Genomic DNA, 24,781 nt, shown 5'->3' on the forward strand with positions numbered 1-24,781 from the left:
TAGGTAAATGTGAGTGATCACACCATCGTGATTATCTGGGTTGTGAAGAGTTTTTTTGTACAGTTCTTCTGTGTATTCTTGCCACCTCTTCTTAATATCTTCTGCTTCTGTTAGGTCCATCCCATTTCTGTCCTTTATTGAGCCCATATTTGCAGGAAATGTTCCCTTGGTATCTCTAATTTTCTTGAAGAGATCTCTAGTCTTTCCCATTCTGTTGTTTTCCTCAATTTCTTTGCATTGATCGTTGAGGAAGGCTTTCTTATCTCTCCTTGCTATTCTTTGGAACTTTGCATTCAAACGGGTATATCTTTCCTTTTCTCCTTTGCTTTTTGCTTCTCTTCTTTTCATAGCTATTTGAAAGGCCTCCTCAGACAGCCATTTTGCTTTTTTGCATTTCTTTTTCTTGGCCAGTCTGATCACACGGACCACAGCCTTGTCTAACTAAATGAAACTAGGCCATGCCGTGTGGGGCCACCCAAGACGGATGGGTCATGGTGGAGATGTCTGACAGAATGTGGTCCACTGGAGAAGGGAATGGCAAACCACTTCAGTATTCTTGCCTTGAGAACCCCATGAACAGTATGAAAAGATGAAAAGATAGGACGCTTAAAGATGAACTCCCCAGGTCAGTAGGTGCCCAATATGCTATGGGAGATCAGTGGAGAAATAACTCCAGAAAGAAGGAAGGGATGAAGCCAAAGCAAAAACAACACCCAGCTGTGGAAGAGATTGGTGACAGAAGCAAGGTCCGATGCTGTAAACAGCAATATTGCATAGGAACCCGGAATGTTAGGTCCATGAATTAAGGCAAATTGGAAGTGGTCAAACAGGAGATGGCAAGAGTGAACATTGACATTCTAGGAATCAGCGAACTAAGATGGACTGGAATGGGTGAATTTAACTTAGATGACCATTATATCTACTACTGTGGGCAGGAATCCCTTAGAAGAAATGGAGTAGCCATCATAGACAACAGAACAGTCCGAAATTCAGTACTTGGGTGGAATCTCAAAAACAACAGAATGATCTCTGTTCGTTTCTAAGGCAAACCATTCAGTATCATGGTAATCCAAGTCTGTGCCCCAACCAGTAATGCTGAAGAAGCTGAAGTTGAACGGTTCTATGAAGACCTACAAGACCTTCTAGAACTAATACCCAAAAAAGATGTCCTTTTCATTTTAGTGGACTGGAATGCAAAAGTAGGAAGCCAAGAAACACCTGAAGTAACAAGCAAATTTGGCCTTGGAGTACAGAATGAAGCAGGGCAAAGGCTAATGGAGTTCTGCCAAGAGAACGCACTGGTCACAGCAAACACCCTCTTCCAACAACACAAGAGAAGACTCTACACATGGACATCATCAGATGGTCAAAACTGAAATCAAATTGATTATATTCTTTGCAGCCAAAGATGGAGAAGCTCTATACAGTCAGCAAAAACAAGACCAGGAGTTGACTGTGGCTCAGATCATGAACTCCTCATTGCCAAATTCAGACTTAAATTGAAGAAAGTGGGGAAAACCACTAGACCATTCAGGTATGACCTAAATCAAATACTTTATTTATGGAAGTGAGAAATAGATTTAAGGGACTAGATCTGATAGACAGAGTGCCTAATGAACTATGGATGGAGTTTCGTGACATTGTACAATGATTAATAAGTGGGTGAATTAGAGAGATAATGGGTACAAATGATTAACAAAATAGTCTCATTTTAAGGAATATCTTGAGAAATCACATGATGGCTACAATATGGAATTTGCCATTAAATTCTTCCAAGCATAATACCAACATAATGCTTTTAATTATCAGCATAGTAATATGAAAATGTGATTGTAACAATAACAGAAGTCATCAGATTTATTTTCCCATCTGTTTTAATGGGGAGACATTCCCAACATTCAAAGCAGCAAAACTATGTAAGTTTATGGTTGTACCATGTTTGATTGCCAAAGCATAAGCTCTCTCGCGACCTTTATTCAAAAGGCAGCTCACTGAAATGAGACCCCACCCCAAAGCAGGGCAGTGAAGGGTAAATGGTTCTCTGTGGAGCTAGAGAGGAAAAAATCCTCACTGTGGAGTGGAAGGGAAGATGTACCAGTTGGACCATTTACACAAGAAACTGCACAGAGGGAAGTTCCCTGTGGATACCCTAAGAACAATAAAGTTGCTATAGGAGAAAATCAGTATTTGACAGTCAGCTACAGAGCCACAACTGGATGTAGGAGAAATAATCCTCAGATGAGGAGGTCCACAAATTCACCACCACTTTCCAAGAGGCAGAATGCCTCTTTCTGTACTCCTCGCCACCCATCTCAACACAGACACAGACACAGACACACAGACACAGACACACACACACACACAGACACACACACACACACACACACACACACATTTGGGATAACCAGTCCCAGTACATGGAATATAAAAGTGGAGGAAGAAGAGGAAACACACTACATTCCCTTCAACTGAAAATAATTTTTACTCATCTTGGAAGTCAAGTGTGAGCTGAAGGCTGGGATTTTGAAGAATTTTCAACAACCATTGAAATAAATATAGCATTTGCTTCCCAAAGTAACCACAAATGATTATACCACTTGCTGTCAATTTTATATTATCTTCCCTATCCACTGGTATATGCCAGCCAGGATGTGTTATTAGTGACCATAGGGGGAAAAAAAAACCTATTTTTACACTGCTGTGTTGGGATCTTGCATTTCTGTAAGAATCTGACCTCCATCAGTAACCTGAACTTCAACAGATTGACCTGTAAGCCATTAAAGAAAAAAGTTGTGTAGCAGAAAAAACTATACTGATCTAGTTATCAGTGTGACTAGCTCATACCAACTGTATGATTTCAAGCAAGTTTCTCTCTTTGTTTTTGAACATCTGAGTCTTAATTTTCTAAAACTTAAAATGGGGTTCATAATACTTATCTAAAAGTAAGCACTCAAGCTCAAGAAGTGTTTATTTTCATATATGTATGACAGTGCCTTCGCTGTTCACCGGAAACTACCACATTGTTAATCAGCTGTACCCCAATACAAAAAGTTTAATGTTTGGAGAGAAAAAGAAATGTTTGTTTTCATTACACTCATACCCTCAACCTGCAGGTCAATTTTGAATGCTGGTTGTTTTTTTTTTTCAAACAATGGACATGCAATTCATTAATCCCTGTGGATTTATATTTTTAAATTGAATTCTTTTCTTTTTAAATCATGCTAAAGAAGTGAACAGATCATTGCCCTCTAGGATTTTTTTTCTTTCATTTTGCATCTTTAAATGATACTTAACATTTAGACATCTATTGTACTAAAAATCTAGGGTATGTGTGAATTTAGAGCCCCAATTTACCTTAGCTTGTTAAATCTGTGCCTTAACAGCTTTTACAAAGCAGGAATACCAACATGACTGAGTTGTATGCCTTCCCTGTGTGCATATTTGTCTTCCTTCATTGTTATTTGAGTTAGTCTTTTTAATTTTTTTAAGACAAGAATATGTTTGCATTTGGCCTAGTTCAGTTATAATAAATTCTTACTCTATCCCATGACAGTTTTTCTTAGACTGTCATATAAGTGTCCTGTATCCTGTCAAATTTGCAATTTAAATATTTGGATTTTTTGTCTTACTTTCTTATGGTTTATCTACTTCTAGTTTTTGGTGATGATTGTACCCTGACCCTCAAAGGCTCTAATTTGCATGCCCCTAGTAATGGATTTATAGGAGGCTGCTATAATTGTCCACAACAGTGCCTAGAGTCTTTAAAATAGTTCCCTTGGCAAATCCTATCTATAAACATTTTACAAGAAGGGTAAGTCCACATGTTTAAACAGGCTTCTTTAGAAAGAACCTGAGTAAATTATGGAGTAGAATAGAAATACTGCTACCCAAAGCATTTTTCATTTCCACAAAAACTATAGTGTGGTTTCAATGTTCAGTGACTGACTTTGTTTAGGGAAGAGATACAGGAAAAGGTATTCAGGTAGAGATTCAGGTAATGTTCTGGAATCTAAAGTCTTCCTCCAACTTTATATAAACATAGACAACTCTAGATCACATTTCTTGAAATTCCCTTTCAATATACCTTGACCTTGGGTAAGTTTCATTAGTAAGTTACCTCTGTGCCTCAGTTTCCTCATTTGTAAAGTGAAGATGATCACAGAAATCTCCTTCCTAAGATTCTTCTGAGGATTAAATGAGATTACACACTAAAAATGCTTAAAATAACCCCAGCTCTCAGTAGGCACTCAGCAAGTGTTAGTTATAATTTTACTCCTTCTATCACGAATTCAGTAGCTTCTTCATCACCTCCATACCCTATCTAGTGGGGCAAGGAAGATAGAGTACCAAAGCCAGGGAGGGAAGACCAGTCCTGTTCTTGGGTTCACTCATATCTAGTTGACATCTCATCAATGAAAACTTCAGATCTTGTGTTCCAGTTCATATTCCTCTGTCCCCTACTACTCCATAGACTCCCCATATATCTCCTGAACTTTACTGTAGTGAACTCTTGTTACAAATGAAACATGCTAGTTTTACTTTCCCATTTATTATTACTGTCACAGGAAACAAGCCACAAATTAGGAAGAATCAGAGCTAAGAGAAAGCAAGCTAAGGGCATGTAAGATTAATAGCAATTGAAAAAGCAACTTGCAGTACAGGCCTTCCTCAAGTTTCCAGTGTTCTCTACTCTGTGACCCTCTTTTTGTAATAGCCATGGAAATATCTGAGAGATTTATTAGGAAGCCAAATAGATGCTCTGGTCATTAAAAGAGCAGCATACAATTCCCAGCTGTAACCACCGTTAATTGAAAATGATTTCCCCACATCTAACCTGTCCATTGTGTCCACTGCTGTGACTCCAGGAACTGTAGCCCGCCAGGCTCCTCTGTCCATGGAATTTTCTAGGCAAGAATATTGCAGGAATTGCCATTTCCTACTCCAGGGGATCTTCTCAATCCAGGGATCAAATCTGTGTTTTCTGCATCTCCTGCATTGGCAGGCAGATTCTTTACCTACTGAGTAACCTAGGAAGCCCCTGTTCAATAAAAACATATTTAATAACGATTATATGTACTGCAGAATGAAATAATAAAATACAGTAATTTGCCTTCAAGTAGCTTATTATCTGAGTTTTCCTGGTGGCTCAAACGGTAAAGAATCCACCTGCAATGCAGGAGTCCTGAGTTCAATCCCTGGGTGGGAAAGATTCCCTGAAGAAGGGAATGGCAACTCACTCAAGTATTGTTGCCTGGAGAATCCCATGGATAGAGGAATATGGTGGGCTATAGTCCACAGGGTCGCAAAGAGTCGGCCATGAGTGAGTGATGAACACTTTCACTTTCAGCTTATTATCTAATAGGGGCAATAAGCTATGTGTACAAATAGATTTTATATAAGACAGAACATATTAAGTGCTGTGGCCAACACATAACTAAAAATCTCACAGGCAAAAACTGAAAAGTGTAGTCCATGAAATTCAATTTTTGCCTCAGAATGTCTACTAAAATAGCTACTTCATATTCAAGTAAAATTTGACTAAGCACATGGTCTGAGTAAGGCCCTGTTCTGGTTTCTACATTAGATTCAAAGGTCGGCAGGGACCTGTAATCTTATTGATGATGTAAGATGTAGAGACACATGATCATATAAAAGGCTGAATGGTAAAAGGAGCATGGGAACACACAGCAGAAAGTATTTTGGGGAGGGGGTTGTGGGTGACATGGATGAAGACAACACCTCCCTAGTCCAAGGCCACTCTTGGGGCTCAAGTGGTCTCCCGCCACTGAAGCAGAGCAAGACGCTATGGTCCCTCTGCCCATGGCATCTAGCTGCCTTTTGTTTGTAGAAAAGTTTAGTTAAAGAGTAAGTTCAGTCAGAGAAGTGAGAACGTGCAGAAACAAAGAGAGGTCAAGGGAGACCAAACAATAATAATATACTCATTAAGCATAGGCAAGGACCTTTATTTATAGTTCCTCTTCAGGGGCTATATAGATAATATTCTGAGCCATATCTTATGAGTTCTCTTATAGATACTGAAACTCTCAGCAGGTAGAGAAGTTAACTACATGAGGACCAGACTGTAGCTATGACAAAAGCTGCCACAGTTCTGAGAACTGGCCTCAAAAAAATGGAAACAAACTGACCCTGGAAGTAAAGATTAACTGTACCCAAAACAACCAAGATGATGCTAGTCAGACCACTGATGACCAATTTGAAGATGACTGTCGGGGCTGACTGTGCTGTTTCTGCATGTAGCCCCCTCTCTGTAAAAGCCCTCACCTGCTGCTTGGGGGATGGAGGGTGGAGAAGGAGTCAGCCTTTGGACACACGTCCACCCTACACCCCACCCAGTTGCCCACATCTGAAATAAATGAAACTTTCCTTTCTACCAACTGGCCTGTCTATTGGTTTTTGAGCAGCAAGCAACCAGACCCCCCACCTTTTTATAACACCGTCACTTTGCAGTTGTCTTCTTACTTTTTCGCTTTACCCTGACAGCCTCTTTAACTTACATTGTGGCCAGGGTGATTTTAAGATGTAAAATCAGACCATAGTTCTTCCTTTTCTTTGGCTCTTTGAAATCCTCTCACCCCACATCACCCTAGTCAGACACGGTGCCAGGACCTATAGACTCCCAGGGGGTGCTCAGTTCACACCACTCTATCTATACTGGCTCCTGGCTGGGCCTTGGCCATGTCAAGTGTGTTTTCTTCTCAGCATCTTTTACTTAGTTTCCTAGATCCCTTTTCTCCACACTCTGATCATTGGTCATGCCCAGATTCTAGCCTCTTGAAAACTCCTCCGCTGCCCCAACCTGGTAGTATGTCGCTGCCAGAGTTATTCTTCCTCTACCTGAGTGATACCTTGGAACTCCACCTGCTTTTCTGGTGCTATGAGAACTATGATCTCCCTTTACTGTTCCTGAAATAGCTTTCAGAGTAGATTTCTTAAGTCTCTTCTTGGAGGCAAAGTAGCCCCATGTACCCTTACTGAGGCACTGAATTAGATAATGTCTTGGTCAAAGTGTGGTGACAAAGTGGTGAATGTGAAACACATGCTCCACTTCCAATGCTTCCCATCCTTATAAGTGTGATTTCAATCAAGTGGCTTTACTTCTTCTGAGTCTTCATTTAGAAGGATCTCTATTGTTACTCATGGGTTTAACCTTCTTTATTTCTCCATTTCCTCATCCCACACGTACTTATTGAGAGCCTATTTTATGCATGGGACTATGCTGGCCCCAAGGACTAAACTATGAATAAGACAGACATTTATGCCTTTAGGAACTAAATCTGAGCACCAGGAAATAGACATTAAGTAGTTTATCTCACATACTGATGAAATGATCTCTCTCCCAGGCCCTTGATCAGAGTATGTCCCAGATGGGGAAGACAAATTGGGGGTTTTTCCAAATCCTATTAGGGACCAGAGAAAAAGAACATCTTTCCCAAGAATTTTAAATGGTTCAAGGTACATGAATATTGTCATTTCAAAGCATCCATAGTTAGTTGTTTTGCTTACTTGTTTGTTTTCCTAAAAAGTAGATGGCTTTATTGTTTGAAAAGGCACACTAATGGGTCCTGCTTCTTATGTCCTCATTATGGACTAATAAGCTCTGACCACAGTCTATAAACAGTAGAGCTCAACAAAACAAAATAAATTCTATCTGCACAAACTGTCATCTTTCATCTCCACTAAGGAGAATATAAACTGTACAGATTAAGTTAGATTTAGAAGAAGTTTTTATTACTTAATAAGGATCTAAGCTAAGTCTATGAGAATTATTGTTTTCCCTGGAGGGTATGTATGTAAAATGTTTTAGCAATTTCTACCAAGAGGTTTAAGAAAGAAAGAGGAAACATACCTTCACTTCATAGGAGGAGAGTTTGCTAAGGTTAGCTACCTTGAAATTAAAAACCCTGTCTAGGTGGTCTTACAGAATGCCTTCATTGTTTTATCTTAGAACTCAGATTTAAAGAAATATTGCATTGTGGTTAATTTCAGGCCTTTGCTAAACCTTAAAAATAGAGAGGCATGAATTCTAAAGCATGATCAACACTTCTGAGTAGGGAGCTGAACAAACAAATCAAAATTTACCCCAGGTAGTCTGAAGAGAAGACCTTACTCTTTAAGATGTGAAAGAGGACATACCTCAAGACTGGGGAAAGTAGTTAGAAACTCAGATTGCCTGTAAGGAGAAGCCATGTGAGATTCTTTCCCTTCAACTTTTGGATCGGTGGTATTTCACATAGTTTCAAGATGTTTTTCTCCTGTACTATAATTTCCTCTGGTAATCTAACACTTCAGTCAAGTGTGCTACACATGGGCAGCTTTTGTTAGTAGGATTGTGGGTAATAGGTCAGTAAAGAGAACTGTGGCCTTTCTCACATCACCTCCTGCTGAGGCTGGAAGCAAATACTGAAAAAGACAGTGGACCCAAATTCCCACAAGGGGAAGCAAAGCAAATAATGTTTATAGCATTGCTGAGAGGAGAAAGAGGAGCCCTTGATGTGGAAAAGTAGATGCCAAGTGAGTGAATTCAAAATGGCCAGGAGCCAAACACTCCTTTCGCCCAAACATATCAGAGGAAGGAGATTCTCAAAGGGATGAAAATGGCATTTAGGATACAAACACATACACAAAATTACAATTGTGGTGGGTGTTCCCAGAGAAAGCTGCAGAGACTAAGAAAACAAAGAATGGAGAAACTTAATTCCCAAGGGTTTTGAAGACTGAGTGGGACTTATCAAGGTAAATGGGAGCCCACCAAGTGTATCCCAGGCAAAAGCAGAGGGGTGGCCAAATAATTGAAGGAACCACTCACCCCAAGACACGATGAGGCTGGTAAAGGACTTGAGGGAATTTTTTTTTTTAATATTGAATTTTGTCCTAAAGCAAGAAGGTTGAACATTCCTCTAGGACCCTAAATATAAGTGCCAGAACCAGAGGAAGTAATAAATTAGTGCCATAACTTGCAAGAGCAGGAAAGCACAGTCCAAAAACAGTTTATTGGAGCAGGTATACTCCAAGGATGATCATGAAGGACTAGTAGGACAGATCAAGAGAATGAAACAGGGTTTCTAGACAAGAAGAAAAGAATACTCAAAGTCCAGAAGTTGAGAATGATTCTTTATAATTACAGGAAGTAGCTAAACCTATCTATAAGGACTAACTCAATTTTTTCTCTCCCATAGAAAAGATTATTTCCACTTGCAAAATATCTCAATTTCAACTTTTTTCTTGCCAGTAACATGTGAAATTAAATATTTTAAGATAAGATGAGCTTTAATTTTAATTGACAACTACACTGCAGGATAATTCTTATTGTTGTTGTTCAACTGCTAAAACTCCTTCATGCTAAAATTTTACTAATTTAATCTAAAATAATTTTTTCAAGGAATTAGATATTTTCCTTCTTAACTACATCTACATCATATGTGTATACACACAACACACAAATCCTAATTCCTGATTACCTGCCTAGGTTAGTGGACCACCTGCAGTGTTTACAAGCAATTGAAGTAATATTTGCCAAGTCAAAATTTTGTTCTAGATCAGTTTTATTCAGAAAAATAATTCTCTTGGTTGGAATGCTTTGAGCTGCAAATGACATAAAAAGTAATTCTAAGTCATTTAATCAATAATGGGTGTACAATTGTACACAGCAAGGCAGGTGGTTCCAGAATTGAAAGTTTACAGGTACAGTGATCCCAGTAAGGGTCTGGGTGCTCCACATCTTTCTGCCCAACCAGTCCATCCTAAAGGAAATCAGTCCTGAGTATTCATTGGAAAGACTGATGCCGAAGCTGAAACTCCAATACTTTGGCCACCTGATGCAAAGAACTGACTCATGGGAAAAGACTCTGATGCTGGGAAAGATTGAAGGCAGGAGGAGAAGGGGATGACAGAGGATGAGATGGTTGGATGGCATCACTGACTCGATGGACATGAGTTTGAATAAACTCCGGGAGTTGGTGATGGACAGGGAGGCCTGGCATGCTGCAGTCCATGGGGTCGCAAAGAGTCGGACAAGACTGAGTGACTGAACTGAAGTGAACTGAACACACAGTATGTCAGAGATGTCACCCTCCTGGTTGCAAGGTGGTGACAGCAGCTCTGAGTGTCAAACACAGTCATATCAGTACCTATCCTAGGAGAGGAAGGCTTCTTTTATAAAGTCTCTCTTCATCGGAAAGGAAAAGTCTCCCCAGAACATCTGGTGGCAGTCTTCCCCTCAGGCCTCACTGGCTACATCTAGGTCACAAGTACATGAATTGAGCAATCAGTAGGAAGATGAATAGAATGAAAATGGTTTGCAAGACAAATCGTGATTTATGCCCCAAGGCATTGAGTTGTACCTTTCCTAAGCAGAGAGGAAGGTGAATGCTGAAATAAACCTGGAGATCTCCTAGAAGGGAATAAAGAGGGGAAGGCAAGAAAAGGTAAGACGAAGGGCAGAGAATGAATATTTCTGAAATCAGAAGGCCTGTTTTAAGAGAAGAAAGCATAGTCCAGGAAAACCACAGGAGGGTGCTCGGGCTTGAAGGGCAAGAGGAGAGAGTGGGTACCAAAAGCAGAAGGAGGAAGTTCTATTGATAGCCCCACATCCCCTGAAGTCTTTAAAAGCTAGCCTTAGGCAATCCCACTATTAAGGAGCCAGAAAATCACCTTGATTTTGCTCTTTTGTTGAAGTTTCCCATTGGCCAACCTTACCTGGAAGTCAGCAGGCAAATAGTTCACACAGCAGGGTCTCCTGTGGAAGAGTGAGGAGAATGGGGCAGAGTTGGTTTGCATGTGCAAATATAGCACAATCAATACACTCATTGATTAAAACCATTTTCACTGTCATTTCATTACAAATAAAAAACATACACATTTTCAAGCAAAAAAAAGGTTGCTACTTTTAATTCAGTAAAATCAAGGGTTGTTCTCTTTCCCTTTCTCTTCCTCTCAAAGCATATACAACATTGACTGTTTCCTTCAGTTAGTAACTTTTTTTTTTTCAGTCTGATCAGTTAGTAACATATTAGTAACCATTGACAGTGGTTAAGCACACAGATACAGGCTAAGAAAGGGGAACCCAGTACCTTCACTGTACGTGTTGGATAGAAAACCTCCACAGAGTTGAGTTGTGGGAAATGTGTCAGGTTTCCCACAGTTTGGTGAAGGGACAGTTTGATTAAGCTATTCCAGAGAATTTATATTTTGAAATGGTTTTCAAAGCCCTTTTAAAAAATTAAATAATTCTAACCTACACAGACCAATATTCTCATTTTGCCTCCCTGGATTTTGTTCAATTTCTTTCCAAGATCCCCTACCATTCTTTAGATTAGTTCAGATTTTTCTAGCCTCTGATTCCTGCAGCATGAGGAGATGGGGGGAAAGGCAGAAAGGTATGTATAAATCACAGAATAAACAAGTAAAATTTGAAGGTATTAATCTTCAGATTTTTAGTTTCTAATCTGAAAGAAAAGTGAAAGTCATTCAATCATGTCCAACTCTTTGTGACCCTATAGACTATACAGTCCATGGAATTCTCCAGGCCAGATTATTGGAGTGGGTAGCCTTTCCCTTACTTCTCCAGGGGATCTTCCAAACCCAGGGATTGAACCCAGGTCTCCCTCATTGCAGGCGGATTCTTTACCAGCTGAGCCACAAGAAAAGCCCAGGGATACTGGAGTGGGTAGCCTATCCCTTCTCCAGCGGATCTTCCAATCTCAGGAATTGAACCGGGGTTTCCTGCATTGCAGGCAGATTTTTTTTACCAACTGAGCTATCAGGGAAACCCCAGTCTCTAAGCTACACCCATCCAACTCTCCCTTCTGTCCTTTGCTGCTCTGATAATAGAACAACAAACCATCTGAGGTCCATTAACTATTGCACTTGGCTTTCAAGAGCCTCGTTTTGTCTTGTTCCTGGCTAAACTACTCGAGCACATTCCAAATGCAGATACCAAGGTGCGTATATCACGCTTAATCAATTAACTCTCTATTTTAAAACATAATGGTTTCAAGTGAAAGATCCAGAAACTGAATAAAATAGTTATCCAGTCCCTGTTATATGGTACTAATTGATTTTCAGTACCTATTCTAAGTCAAAGAAATTTAAATGGGTTAATTTGGAATAGCTGTTAGTAGCACTTAATCATTTTTTCATACCTGAAATGTATATTTTATCTATGGCTAAAATTAAGAAATCCTTTTGAAATATTTGATATCAAGTAGAATGGAAAAGCTAGACTTTAAGTAGCTAATTTCCTAATAGTTGAGTCTTGTTGCTAATAGAAAGGCAAGATAATTAGCTCACAAATACTTTTATCTGTTCTATTCACTAATGTACTTTCAATGCTGAAAACTGGCCCAATGTAAGTGCTTAATTAATTATGCTGAATAATTAATGACTAGCTAAAGCAATAAAGGTCTGTCTAGTCAAGGCTATGGTTTTTCCAGTAGTCTTGTATGGATATGAGAGTCGGACTATAAAGAAAGCCAAGCACAGAAGAATTGATGCTTTTGAACTACGGTGTTGGAGAAGACTCTTGAGAGTCCCATGGACTGCAAGGAGATCCAACCAGTCCATCCTAAAGGAGATCGGTCCTGGGTATTCATTGGAAGGACTGATGGTGAAGCTGAAACTCCAATACTTTGGACACCTGATGCGAAGAGCTGACTCATTTGAAATGACCCTGATGCTGCAAAAGATTGAGGGCAGGAAGAGAAGGGGACAACAGAGGAAGAGATGGTTGGATGGCATCACCGACTCAACGGACATGAGTTTGGGTAAACTCCGGGAGTTGGTGATGGACAGGGAGGCCTGGCGTGCTGAAGTCCATGGGGTCGCAAAGAGTCGGACACGACTAAGCGACTGAACTGAACTGAGCTAAAGCACCAAATTAAGACTATCAAACAACTGAAATATCAAAAAATATAGTTAATGTATTCTAGGTATTAAATACAAAATAATATCAACAACATTTTTTAATTATTACCATTTGTGAATATTCACTTTTTGCCAGCCCAAGTTGAGTGTTTTATTCATAATACCTCATTGAATGTGGCTTCCCTGGTAGCTCAGCTGGTAAAGAATTTGCCTGCAATGCCAGAGACCTGGGTTTGATCCCTGTGTTGGGAAGATCCCCTGGAGAAGGTAACAGCTCCCCACTCCAGTATTCTGGCCTGGAGAATTCCATGGACTATCCATGGGGTCATCTGGAGAATTCTATGGACTATCCATGGGATTGCAAAGAGTCAGACATGACTGAGTGAGTTTCACTTTCACTTTCACTTCACTTTTCACTTTCACTTCATTGAATCCTCAAAATAGGTTGTAAGAATTCAATCCTTTAGACGACAAAGCTGACTCAGAGAGGCTTTAAGGGAACCTAGAATTCACATTCTGAATTGACTCTAAAGTCCAATCTCTTAAGCACAAAGCTATATCTACAGCTTTTATCACCAAAGTGTAACACCTCAAACCTGGAAACCACTATTTGGTTCTTGAACCAGAAAACCTCGAATGACTTAGGTTCAGGCCATTCTAGATTTAAATGTCTGTGAAAACACTTTCCTCCAAATGACTGTGAACAAATTATTTAATTTCCATGGGGCTCAGTTTTTTTTTTATCTGCAAGATGTGTTCAATTATCCTACCACATGAATACTTATTAGAACTAGAGGGAATATTCTCCCAAAGCTTTCCTAGTGTATAATCAGTGCTTACTTTTGTGATTTTCTGACTCTAACACACAAAGCACAATGAAGTAGATGAGTTAAATTATTATACTGTGAAACAAAAGTGTAGGAAGGTAATCTAAGTAATTTCAACACTAGAAACACTTGTCACACCTGTTTTGTTCCTTTTTTTTGGGTGGAGATGGAAAAGATATTTCACTTCCAGGATCCTAGGATGAACCCTCCATTTAACTTTGGCAATACAGGAAGCTATTTCTATTAAATCTTCAGGCCTACTGTCAGGGAATACTAGACACTGTTGATGACTAATCAAGGAAACACAAGAGGTCAGACTGACATTAAAATAAAATCACTCTTGTTTCATGTATTTATGGCTTTATTTTCAGAGCCCAAGGAGAACACAGAAAAGTAGAGAACATTTCCTATAATTACTTTTTACTAACTCCTAATTACTAGCTGTTTTTGTTTATTAAACTTTGTGTTTCCTTCATAAGATCAGACAAGTATTGCTTAATATTTCAAAATTACAGGTGAGCACAATGTATCCTCTGGGACCCATCCTCCTTGCTCTATTTTTACTGAAAGGTATTTTTAATTACTTAAGCCTTACATTTTTTTCTGAGAATTATTACACACCAGAGTAGATCTTAAAATGAATATAATATCTAAGCAAATGTTTGTCTGAGTTCCTCATTTCCTTGAGGGCTTTCACCTTGGGAGGGAAAACCATAATAAGAATATGTATTTTTAAAAAGGAAGATCAAAAGGGAGGAAAAATAAAATTAACGTTTATTTTGTTGATTTTAGGAATTATTAGCTTCTTACAGATATCTGATAGACAGTAGAAGTAAAAAAAAAAAAAAGAAGAAGAAGTGAGGCCTTAACAGGATGGTTAAAAAATGAAGTACTAAAGGGAGGAGGAGAAGGTATAAGGTGATAAAAACTGTCAGGTGACAATTTGTGTGTTTGGATACGAACCAAACCGGTGGAAAGCAGGAATTCAGTAAGACAAAGGAGGATGTTCTGGATTTAACTGAGAAAACTGTGTAGTTCTGAGAACAATTTCAGAGAAGTTGGACTAACACAGTTTCTCGGCTGAGGCTGCCTCTCCAGTCCTGGAAATCAGAATCTATGAGAGTGGGCTCTGGGCATCCATACTGTTTTAAGCTCTTGATGATTCCCACAACTAGCCAAGTCTGAGAGCCCCTGGGCTAAGTGGGGAGACTGAGCATGTGATTCCTCCCATCACTTTGAATTACACAAAACTTTCAGTCGGCAACATCATTCTTTTTCAAAGGAAAAAAAAAAAGAAGTAATAGACCCAGCACACTTTCCTGTATGAATTCACTGCCTGAGTTTCCTGACAACTGGTGACAGTGCCATGTGTTATCAATGAATTGCAGCTCAAGTCTGAGTGACAGACTTAGAAACAAGGGCCCGTTGCATGTCTACACTCCCCTATAGCTAGTGAACAGCTAGATCTCTGCAGCAGCTGTGGGTAGAGCCTGTCCTCTTTCCAGCCACCCAAGGAAACACTGCCACCCCAAGCAGCTGTCCCAAGACATGAATTAATTAACCTCTGCCAAAATCATAACAGCTGCTGATATCAGCTGCCACCAGTGTGCAGTGAAGGGAGGAGCAGGGGAGTGCATCTATAGCAGGCCACTTGCGAGGCCCCAAGATCACTCCCAGTGTTAATATTGGTGGATGGAACACAAAAGGGTTCATGTTTGTGAAACAACTGCAAATACGTATCTGCACATAAAGTCACTAATTAAGGAGGACACACTTTGACAAGAAGCTATTCACAATGTTCCATTTACTTGGAAACAAATATCCAGTATTTTTTTTAAAAAAATTGTATTGAAATATTATATTTCAGATCCACAGGCCTAGCTTATTGTTTTCTTAACCACTGTTCCTTCTTTAAAAAAAAAACAATGTAGGCATTAATGAATTTTCTTTTCTGTACTCGTCAGGTTTTATAAACACCTAAGGGCTTTTTTTAAGCTACTTTACATGAATGAATTTTTCCTTCATTTCAAACAGTAGCAGTTTACATATTTTTAAAATGCTTTTTTAGTGAATTGAAGTACATTTAAAGGTGTTAACAAATTCTGGGGTTTCAGACACATATTCCAATTTCTCTGGCACCTTGAGGAGAATGTTGCTAAGCTGTGGGAGGGAGTAAGCTTCACAGTCCAGAAGGCACCATGTCCTATGCTTATTTTAGTACTTGATTTTTATCTGTTGCCCTCATGATCACATCCTTACTTTCTTACTCCTAGGTTTTTATATTTTTAATATCTTATCACCTGAGTTTATCAAATTTTTAACTTAATATCTTTTTAGTTCAAGGCATGGTAGGTTAACCAAAGACCTATAGTAAAAAGCATAAACAAAGGATAGTTTCAAAGTAATCCCACAATAATTTCATGTACTTTATGGTTCAAGATCTATAGATTTAAAATGACACTGATTGAAACTTTCCTATCCTAAAGCCTTATTTGCAAATATAGTATTTTAACTCTACCAACAATGTCTTTTTGAGATCATTTTTCCCCCCTCAGGGTAAAACATTTTTGATACATTTTTTATGAGATTTTCCAGGAGAGAATACATACATACAAATATACATTTGGAGAAGAGACAGATTTAGGAGGAAACTAGAGAATTAGAGAAAGTTCAAAGAAACATTACGTAGGTAGACAAAAGGTAGAAATTGGAACTCACACGGAACAAGGGAGGAATAAGGAATATATCAGTTAGAACAAATCGCAGAACCCAACTCTAAATGGTACAAGCAAAATAAATATTAATACTTGTAAGCAGCCACTTTCAATTGAATCCATGTTTTTGAAAAATGTCATTAGGAATCTGTTTCTCTTTCTTTTTCATCTCCATTTTCCTTTGTAGACCTTCATTCCTGGTCAAGACTGCTTAAGTGTTGATAAAGCACAAGAAGATCCATGCTTACAGAGTACCAGCTTAGCAATCACAGGAGAAAGATAGCACCTCTTTCAAATGTATCCAGTGTAGGAGCTGTACTTCACTGAATCAAATAAGTTCAAATGCTCTCCTCTGAGCTGAAACATGGCCAGGGGATATACGAACACACCCAGGTAATTGATGACTACTGGATCTGAGAAGAGTAAAATTGTTCCTATCTGAATCCAAAGGACCGAAAGTAGAAAGTCTGAAAGAAGTCTTTCTACTGAAATTAGTTAGAAAGTAGAAAGTCTCAGACATACATACATGAAAATATGCTCACTAGTGTGCATACAGGAACACACACATGTATTCCTACATCATTCAGAAACTCAGATGGTATATTCAAAATAACTCAAGGAAGGTTTGACAAAGAATATTACCTAAATAAAGATATGGGCATGGTATAGAAAACAAAAAGAAAAAACCACAAGAAGAGACAACAGACAAGAGGAGACAACAGTAACAGGATCTGGGAGAAGAGAAGCTTTCAGAGAAGACATCTTTGAGAGAAGCAGTCGCCTTTGGTCAAGAACAGAGCCAGCAGAAGACAACTTGTCAAGGAAGAAGTCAGGGGAACACATACCCCAGCTCTAGTCTCCTCTCTCCCTCTGATCTCTGCCAGAGATCCCTACTGGCCAAACTGAACAGGAAGCCAGGTGGTGCCCAAGGAACTCCTAGGGCATGGTAAAAGATACTGTTCTGGAAGATCGAGAAGATATCCAGCATATACAGTCCCTACAGAAAGATAGTTCATAATAGTTTTCAGTTGTAAATATGACAGAATAAGTCCCATTACAGTAAATGGCATGGAAATAAAGGTATCTGTATAACTTAAAGAAAATCTCCTCAAATCCATATTACCTCTAGTCCCAACATTTATCTCTCCTTTTCTTCATAGCTAAGTGTCTTGAAGGAAGAGTTAACATAGCCTGCTTCTACTCCCTCATAATCCATTCACCACACAATTGCAATTTGGCTTTCATTCCCAACACCCTGCGACAGTGATTTTCCAAAGATGGTCCCCAGACCAGCAGCATCAGTAACAGCTGGGAACTGGTTGGAGATGCAGATTCAACTGGCCTTATCCAAGACCTGCTCAATCAAAAACTAAGAAATTAGGGCTTAGCAATCTTTGTTTTAGCAAGTCTTCTAGGTGATTCTGAACCATAGTAAAGTTTGAGAATCACTGCACTACAGAAATAGAAACATCTAAGGTTACCAATGAAACTCACCATTCTAGATTCTGTGAACACTCTTCTGTCCTCATCTTTCTTGACCTTGACATTTTTGTATTCCATTCGACATTTGTGATATTTTCTGCAAAAGGAATCAGCCTCTCCGTCTTCCCATACTCCTGTCTCAGGTCATAAACCAAGAATAATCAATCCTCTTGAAAATATTAGGAAGGAAACTGGAGCCTGTGTCTCTACTCACCACATCCCAAACCTCCCCAATACTGGTGAGCACCTGACTGATAACAAGCAAAATTAATGAAGTAAAAAAAAAACTGTTCTCATGTTCTATCCTTTATTTGTTTTCAGGTTGGCTGCTTGTAAGCTTTATTGCGTGTCCCTCCTTTTTCCTGCTTCTTCTATGCACAAAATTGGGTAGGGCAGTGTGGGGAGGTGAAAACCTGCAGTCTTCTAGCTATTTTGCCTGCTACTGGGAAGAACAGACTCATTCAAGTAGGAAATAAGAAGGGGCCCATCTTGGCTCCAAATCTAAGCCAAATTTTCTAAGCTAGTTTCATCAACAAATAATGCAAATATCTTTATCTGACTCTTACATATATTTTTCAATTCAGAACCCATGAAACCAGGTGAGAAGTGTGGCTAATTATCATCTTAAATCCCCAACACAAGATGTACTGGGTGAAAAACTGAGAATTGATATAGGACCAACAATTTTGGATCAAAATATGACATGGACAGATGGAACACTCTAATGTGGCCAAAATGAACATCTTTAACACGTGCTGGCTTCTCAGTTCTTTGAAGTTAGCAGAAGCCATATGTGGCTGGAGTCTACCTGAGTGTGACTAGTGTTAACAGGCTTAGGCTATGTGGCTAGACTTTAGTATGAGTGAGCAAGCAACCAATTTGAGGTTCAAACAACACTTTAACTGGTGGGCTTGAGCTGAGAACCACACTTAAGCTTAAGCAGAACAGAGATTCATCTTAGCAGTCATGATGGGCATTTCAGAGACTTCAAACAGAACAAGCAGAATTCTGGTTATGAGTGCAAATACAGTGTTCTTTCCTGAGATCAGGAGATACTCTTTGGAATTTAAACTGGAGATGCACCGTTGCTTCTCCTGGGACTGAGTCTCACACAGTGTGAGTAAGAACCAGGAGAGCCTCCTATGAAATGGGCAGACTTTCACACATGTACTCAGCCTGGAATATGAAGTACAGGGCTAGAGTAAATTTCTCAATCTGTAGAGCTGAGATTTTGAGAGTCTTGAACATTGGTAGAAGAAACCTAAATCTGTTTGCTCCCACCTCTATCCTGCTTCTTAGCTCTGCTAAATGAACCATAATGGGGGAAAAAACTCTAGTCCTGATTAAGATGAACTGAAGTGGTGGAGATAGGGCCACTGGAATTGTCAACATTGTTTCAAAACAAGGGAATTAAAACTGAACAACAGAAAAGTTTTTTGGGCTTCCCAGGTGGCACTAGTGGTAAAGAACCCGCCTGCGAATGCAGAAGACATAAGAGGTATGTTTGATCCCTGGGTCAGGAAGATCCCCTGGAGGAGGAAATGGCAACCCACACTGTATCTTTGCCTGGAAAATCCCATGGACAGAGGAGCTTGGCAGGCTATAGCCCATGGAGTCACAAAGAGCCAGACACAACTAAACTGACTTAGCACTAGCAATAGAAAAGTTTATTTTGAAGAAGCATGTAGCACCTGCTATAGGTTTTCATTGGACTTTTTTCTTAAAGCTACGAAAGCTTTGGACTTGCAGAAGTAGAAACTATTGATAACCAACTGACCGACCATGGAAAAGTTAAACCAAAAATATTTATACCATTTCCACCACTTTTTCCTTCTTCTCCAGATACCACTAAGTGTATGATTCTTGGCTGACATCTGCAGTGAAAATCTGGATGATATTTTATTCTAAACTCTGGCTATATTATTTTGCTAGGATTGCTGCCATGGGCCTGCAGATTTATTCTTTCTCAATCATATGGGTAAGGAAGTAGTATTACAATGAGCCAGTGTGTCCTATTTGTTCGCAGGTTGCTTTAGAGGAAGCAGTGAAAACCGCTGCAGGTTATAGCTGAAGGAACCCTCACTGACTTAAAACTCCAACTCAGATGAAAAAAATCAGCAAAATAAAACATGAGAAGTACAGTGAAAGTGAAAGCCGCTCAGTCGTGTCCAACTCTTTGCAACCCCATGGACTATACAGTCCACGGAATTCTCTAGGCCAGAATACTAGAGTGGGTAGCTGTTCCCTTCTCTAGGGGATCTTCCCAACCCAGGGATCGAACCCAGGTCTCCCACATTGCAGACGGATTCTTTACCAGCTGAGCCAAATAAAACATAAAGGAGAGTTAAATTTTGGATTTTAATTCTTTGGGAATTTAATTTAGAAGCAAATTTATTCTGGGCTTTAATTTCTTCTCAGCAATTTAATAATTAGAGGGTGTTCTGGTTGTGTAAATTTGGGCCATGTTTCTATTGCTGGCACTGTGTTACCTGGAACATTTTTATATTGTAATTTGAATATATAACTCCTGGTGAATTATATAAATGAATACAATTTGAGATGGAGAGAGAATAGGGGATATATTTATAATTCAGCATAGTAGATAGATTATTGAATGTAATCTTTACCCATTTCAGATGATTGTTGGGCAAAATCTGAATTTCCCACCATGGTTCAAAGAGGACAGCAAGGAGTGGTGAACGGTGAAAGGAGCAACTTCACAAAGATGGGAGCAAGACTGATCTTAAACACTGCTGTTCTCTCCTGCATCCTAAATTTCTTAAAGGTTTGATTGTCAAACTAAAGCGTCAAGAGATGGAAAGCTGTGGAATGTAAGAAAATTGTTCTCTGATACTGATTATATTCCAATTTTAACCCCTAACATGGGAACTCCCACACTCTCCAGTCTCCTCATTCACTGCTTCCAACTAAAAGAGTGACAAATATGAGTGAGAGTCTACCTTCTGTTGGGGAGAGTTAACATAAAGGTCTCTTTGTAAATTCCCTTTTTTATAAAATACCATCTTCCCTTAGCTATTGTGATGTCATTCTCTTCAAATATTTCTCCCATCTCTCTGTCTACGCCTTCTTATTGTCTTTCACCAGCTCCCTCCGTCCACACATCCCTTCAGTGTGTTCTCCAAGGTACCATCTTCGGTGCTTTTAGAGTGACCTTTCTAAAATGCAAGTAGAGACATGTCACTCTGGCACTTAAAATTTTCTCAATGAATTCCTTTAACTTTCAGAGTTAAAAAAACTACTTAGTTTGGTCTGTGAAACTCTTCATAATCTAGCTCCTGGTCAATTCAGTTCAGTTGCTCAGTCATGTCCAACTTTTGCTACCCTGTGGACTGCAGCCCGTCAGGCTTTCCTGTCCATCCCCAACTTCATAAATAAATGAGTGGAGACATGATCAAACTTACAGATCTAAAATAACACTTTGATAGCAATGTAGATGAATATAATGGGCACCCAGTAAATATTGGTGAGTGAATGAGTGAAGGTGTGAGAATATGAACCCTGACTGAAGGATGTGCTGAGGAAAGTGAAGAAGGAAGACAGACTCAGAGATAATAAGTTGGTCAATCAGCAGCAAGGGTGAGTAATTAAATTGAGGTAGGAGATTGGAGGGGAGATGGTAGCCAGATTTTTTATTTAGTTGGTAGTATTATTTTTCAAGAGAATCACAAGGAAGAACAATTTTAAGAGTTCACACTTCAGTTTTAGAAATACTGGTTTCACATTTCCAACCCAATATGAATTCTTTCTTGAGTCCTTTTGAAATAGCTTACTTGAACGTGTTGGGACACTAGTGGTAAAGAACCTACCTGTCAATGCAGGAAACTAAGAGACATGGGTTGGATCCCTGGGTCAGGAAGATGCCCTGATATGACATGAGAAGGGCATGACAACCCACTCCAGTATTCTTGCCGGAAGAATCCCATGGACAGAGGAGCCTGGTGGGCTATGGTCCATAATGGGGAGGGGTGGGTCGCAAAGGGTCAGACATAACTGAAGTGACTTAGCAATCACACATGTAATTTTTACACTTTCTGTGTATTTCACACCTGTTCTGCCTTCAGTTTACTGTCCCTCTTTTGTTCCTGACACTTTCATTCTCTGAAAATCATTTTAAGCATCCTCTATTGTAGGACACATGTCGTGGATCCTCTTTCAATTCATAGTCGAAGTATAACCATGATTTTGTGGACCTATTCATCCATTAATCTATTCAATATAAGTATCTACTTAATAATTATTAATAATTTGTTAAGTAATAAAATGTATTAAATATATGTGCCATGCACTGTCTCTGCTCTGTGCCCCTACTTCTAATATTTAACACATTGCACTGTAGTACTTGATTTATAATATATCTGCTCTATTCATTATTAACATTTTGAATGTAAGTATGCTGCTTTATTTGGTTTAATCTTCCAAGAACCTAGCCAATTATTAAGCACAGAAGTTGCTGAGAAAAGGAATGTGATGGAATAAATGTAAGAAACTGATTGGTAGGTAAAGGTGTTAAGTTCTAGGCAATGGTCCCTTTGAAAATCTGATCATTGTAAATTCTACTTTGAGAAAAACATCACATAATGCCATATGTCCAAAATCAAATTTTGTATCAAGCTGAATGAAGTAGGCATTAATGGGACAGAAAAGCTAACAAGGATTGAAAGAGAGAGGAGAAATAGATGCAACAGGGCATCTCTCAAGTCAAATTTGCAAGTGCTGACAAGTAACTGGAGTCCATTTATGTATCATTAAGAGTGAATTTCTCTGAGCCAGAGTTGGATTCATAAAGGAGTAAAACTCAGTGAAATAGGGTTAGTATTATTATTTGTAGGCCTTATGGAGTTATAAATGCATTACCTCAAAATATATCACAACCTTATTATAATTGTGATTCTATAACTTTCTCTATTAAATATTACTATGTCTTAAAAATTCTTATAGGAGTACAGTTTTGAAATCAAGTTATAATTCCCCCCCATTTTCCAGATATAAACAAACAAATTACACAACAATTACCATTCAATTTTATTGCTACACTTAATAAGTTGTCCAAGTTTGTCTAATAAAGATAAAAATCTGTTTATTAATGACTCATAGATTTGTTTGCCCTTAAAATTTTCTCTTTTAATACATATATACTCAATTGTTAGCTTCATTCATAAAAATATTCTAAATCTTTTTGTTCTTACATATAGCTATTAAAGAATGATTAAGCATGCTGTGTTTGAGGGAAGAATGGGAAACACATACAGTATTACAATACAGAAGTAGTGATATTTAGCTTTAATTATAAGTTTAAATTAGATATGTAAGTCAGTAAAAATGTACAAATGTGTTAAAAGGCCATAGCATTTTCACTGGCCTACCTCTTGTTCAGAGAGTTTTAAAGAATTAAAGATAAATGACAGAAACTTTATAGAATATGATTAGTTGATTATGAGAGATCAACAAAGGTTTCAGGGTGGGAGAAGAATGGATTGGGAGTTTGGATTAGCAGATGCAAACTATTGTACATAGAATGGATAAATAGCAAGGCAGCCTGTATAGCAAGGAAACTACAATCAATATCCTGTAATCAGCCATAATGTAAAAGAATATGAAAAACAATAATATATGCATAACTGAACCACTTTGCTGTACAGCAGAAATGAACACAACACCATAAAACAACTATAATAAATTTTTTTAAAAGAAGGATTTCTAGCCTGATTGACTAGTCACATAGAGTAACTACAGATAAACAGGAAAATCAAAATGAGGAAGAAAAAAAATTATTAGAAATTAATGAGTTTGGCTTAAAGGTACTGAATCAAATGTTTCAGTAGGATATCAAAATGACAATAAACATTTATACACCACTTTTCTTCCTGGAGTCACATACACAATAAAGAGGTGACCCCTTTTACTTGATGGTAAAAGGAATGCCAAGATGTTGCTCCTTTCCCAAAACACTGCACCCCAAATAAGCACACTGGCCGCAGGGAGAGGTTTTCTTCCATTGAGGCCTCCTAATGACTGCCCACTTCATAAAGCAAGAGTTCTTTTTATTGCCAAAATGCACCCTCTATCAACCTCCAGACAAGAACCATCTTGCTTTAAGGAAGAAGAAGTGTATTACTCACCATAGGCTAGGCTGATGTAGTAACTCCCAAATCTAAATGAATTAATTAAAGTTTATCTTTCCCTCACAAAGTCTTTTGTCATTTGTGTGACTCCCTAGGGCAAGTGTCCACTCTGCAGTCACTCAGCAATCCAAGCAGCTTTGATCTTATGATACCACTGTTTCAATAGGTGGTCTGTATGCTCACTACTGGGCAAATGAAAAGAAGCTGACAGGTTGCACAATGGGTATGGTGCTTTACTGTATAAATCTGGCGAATCTGAAACTATTTTTCCCAGAAGTGCCTTCCCCTTTAAGTTTCCCAATTAGAAGTAGCCAACATTAAGAATAGTCCAAAATTTGGAAAGCAGAAGTGAAATAGTAGTGGTTATACTCTGAAAGTCATCATGGCCAGATACAGTGGGAGACAGATGTAGAGCTATCAGCAGATTCCACCTGGTCTTTGCTCTTCCCACAATGACAACTGCAGTGGTGCAGAAGATTTCAGCTTCTTCTGCTTATCCCCAGCCTCTCTCATCAACAGTCATTTCCATTTCCCCACCAGTCACAGAGGCAATAACCCTCTGTAGATTTCCTTAGCTGTTTTTCTTCACAGGCCCATGCTAGCAGGTAGACACATCTGCTTCACAAATTCCCTGACAAGCACCAATTTATCCACCTATGTCAGTGCTTCAGCAATACTACTTTACGGTTTTTCAATGATCTGCAAATTGCCCTTTTACACTCTTATTTTTCCG

At 38.8% G+C, this 24,781-nt stretch overlaps 1 long non-coding RNA gene across 2 annotated transcripts in view; it reads right to left on the reverse strand.

Moving 5' to 3' along the window:
- The window catches only part of LOC145541865 (uncharacterized), a 542,540-nt gene that overhangs the window by 350,971 nt on the left and 166,788 nt on the right, over positions 1 to 24,781 (reverse strand). The window contains exons 3-4 of one of the 2 annotated variants that reach the window (XR_014079367.1): positions 10,717 to 10,756; positions 4,835 to 5,038 (exon numbers count right to left, since the gene is read on the reverse strand). This is a non-coding gene — a long non-coding RNA (uncharacterized LOC145541865). The remainder of the gene's footprint in view (positions 1 to 4,834; positions 5,039 to 10,716; positions 10,757 to 24,781) is intronic. The other variant, XR_014079366.1, reaches the window with a different exon arrangement.

The sequence above is a fragment of the Giraffa tippelskirchi genome, chromosome 3 (genome assembly GCF_054371585.1).
Source record: "Giraffa tippelskirchi isolate mGirTip1 chromosome 3, T2T-mGirTip1v1.2.pri, whole genome shotgun sequence".
Lineage (NCBI taxonomy): Eukaryota > Metazoa > Chordata > Mammalia > Artiodactyla > Giraffidae > Giraffa > Giraffa tippelskirchi.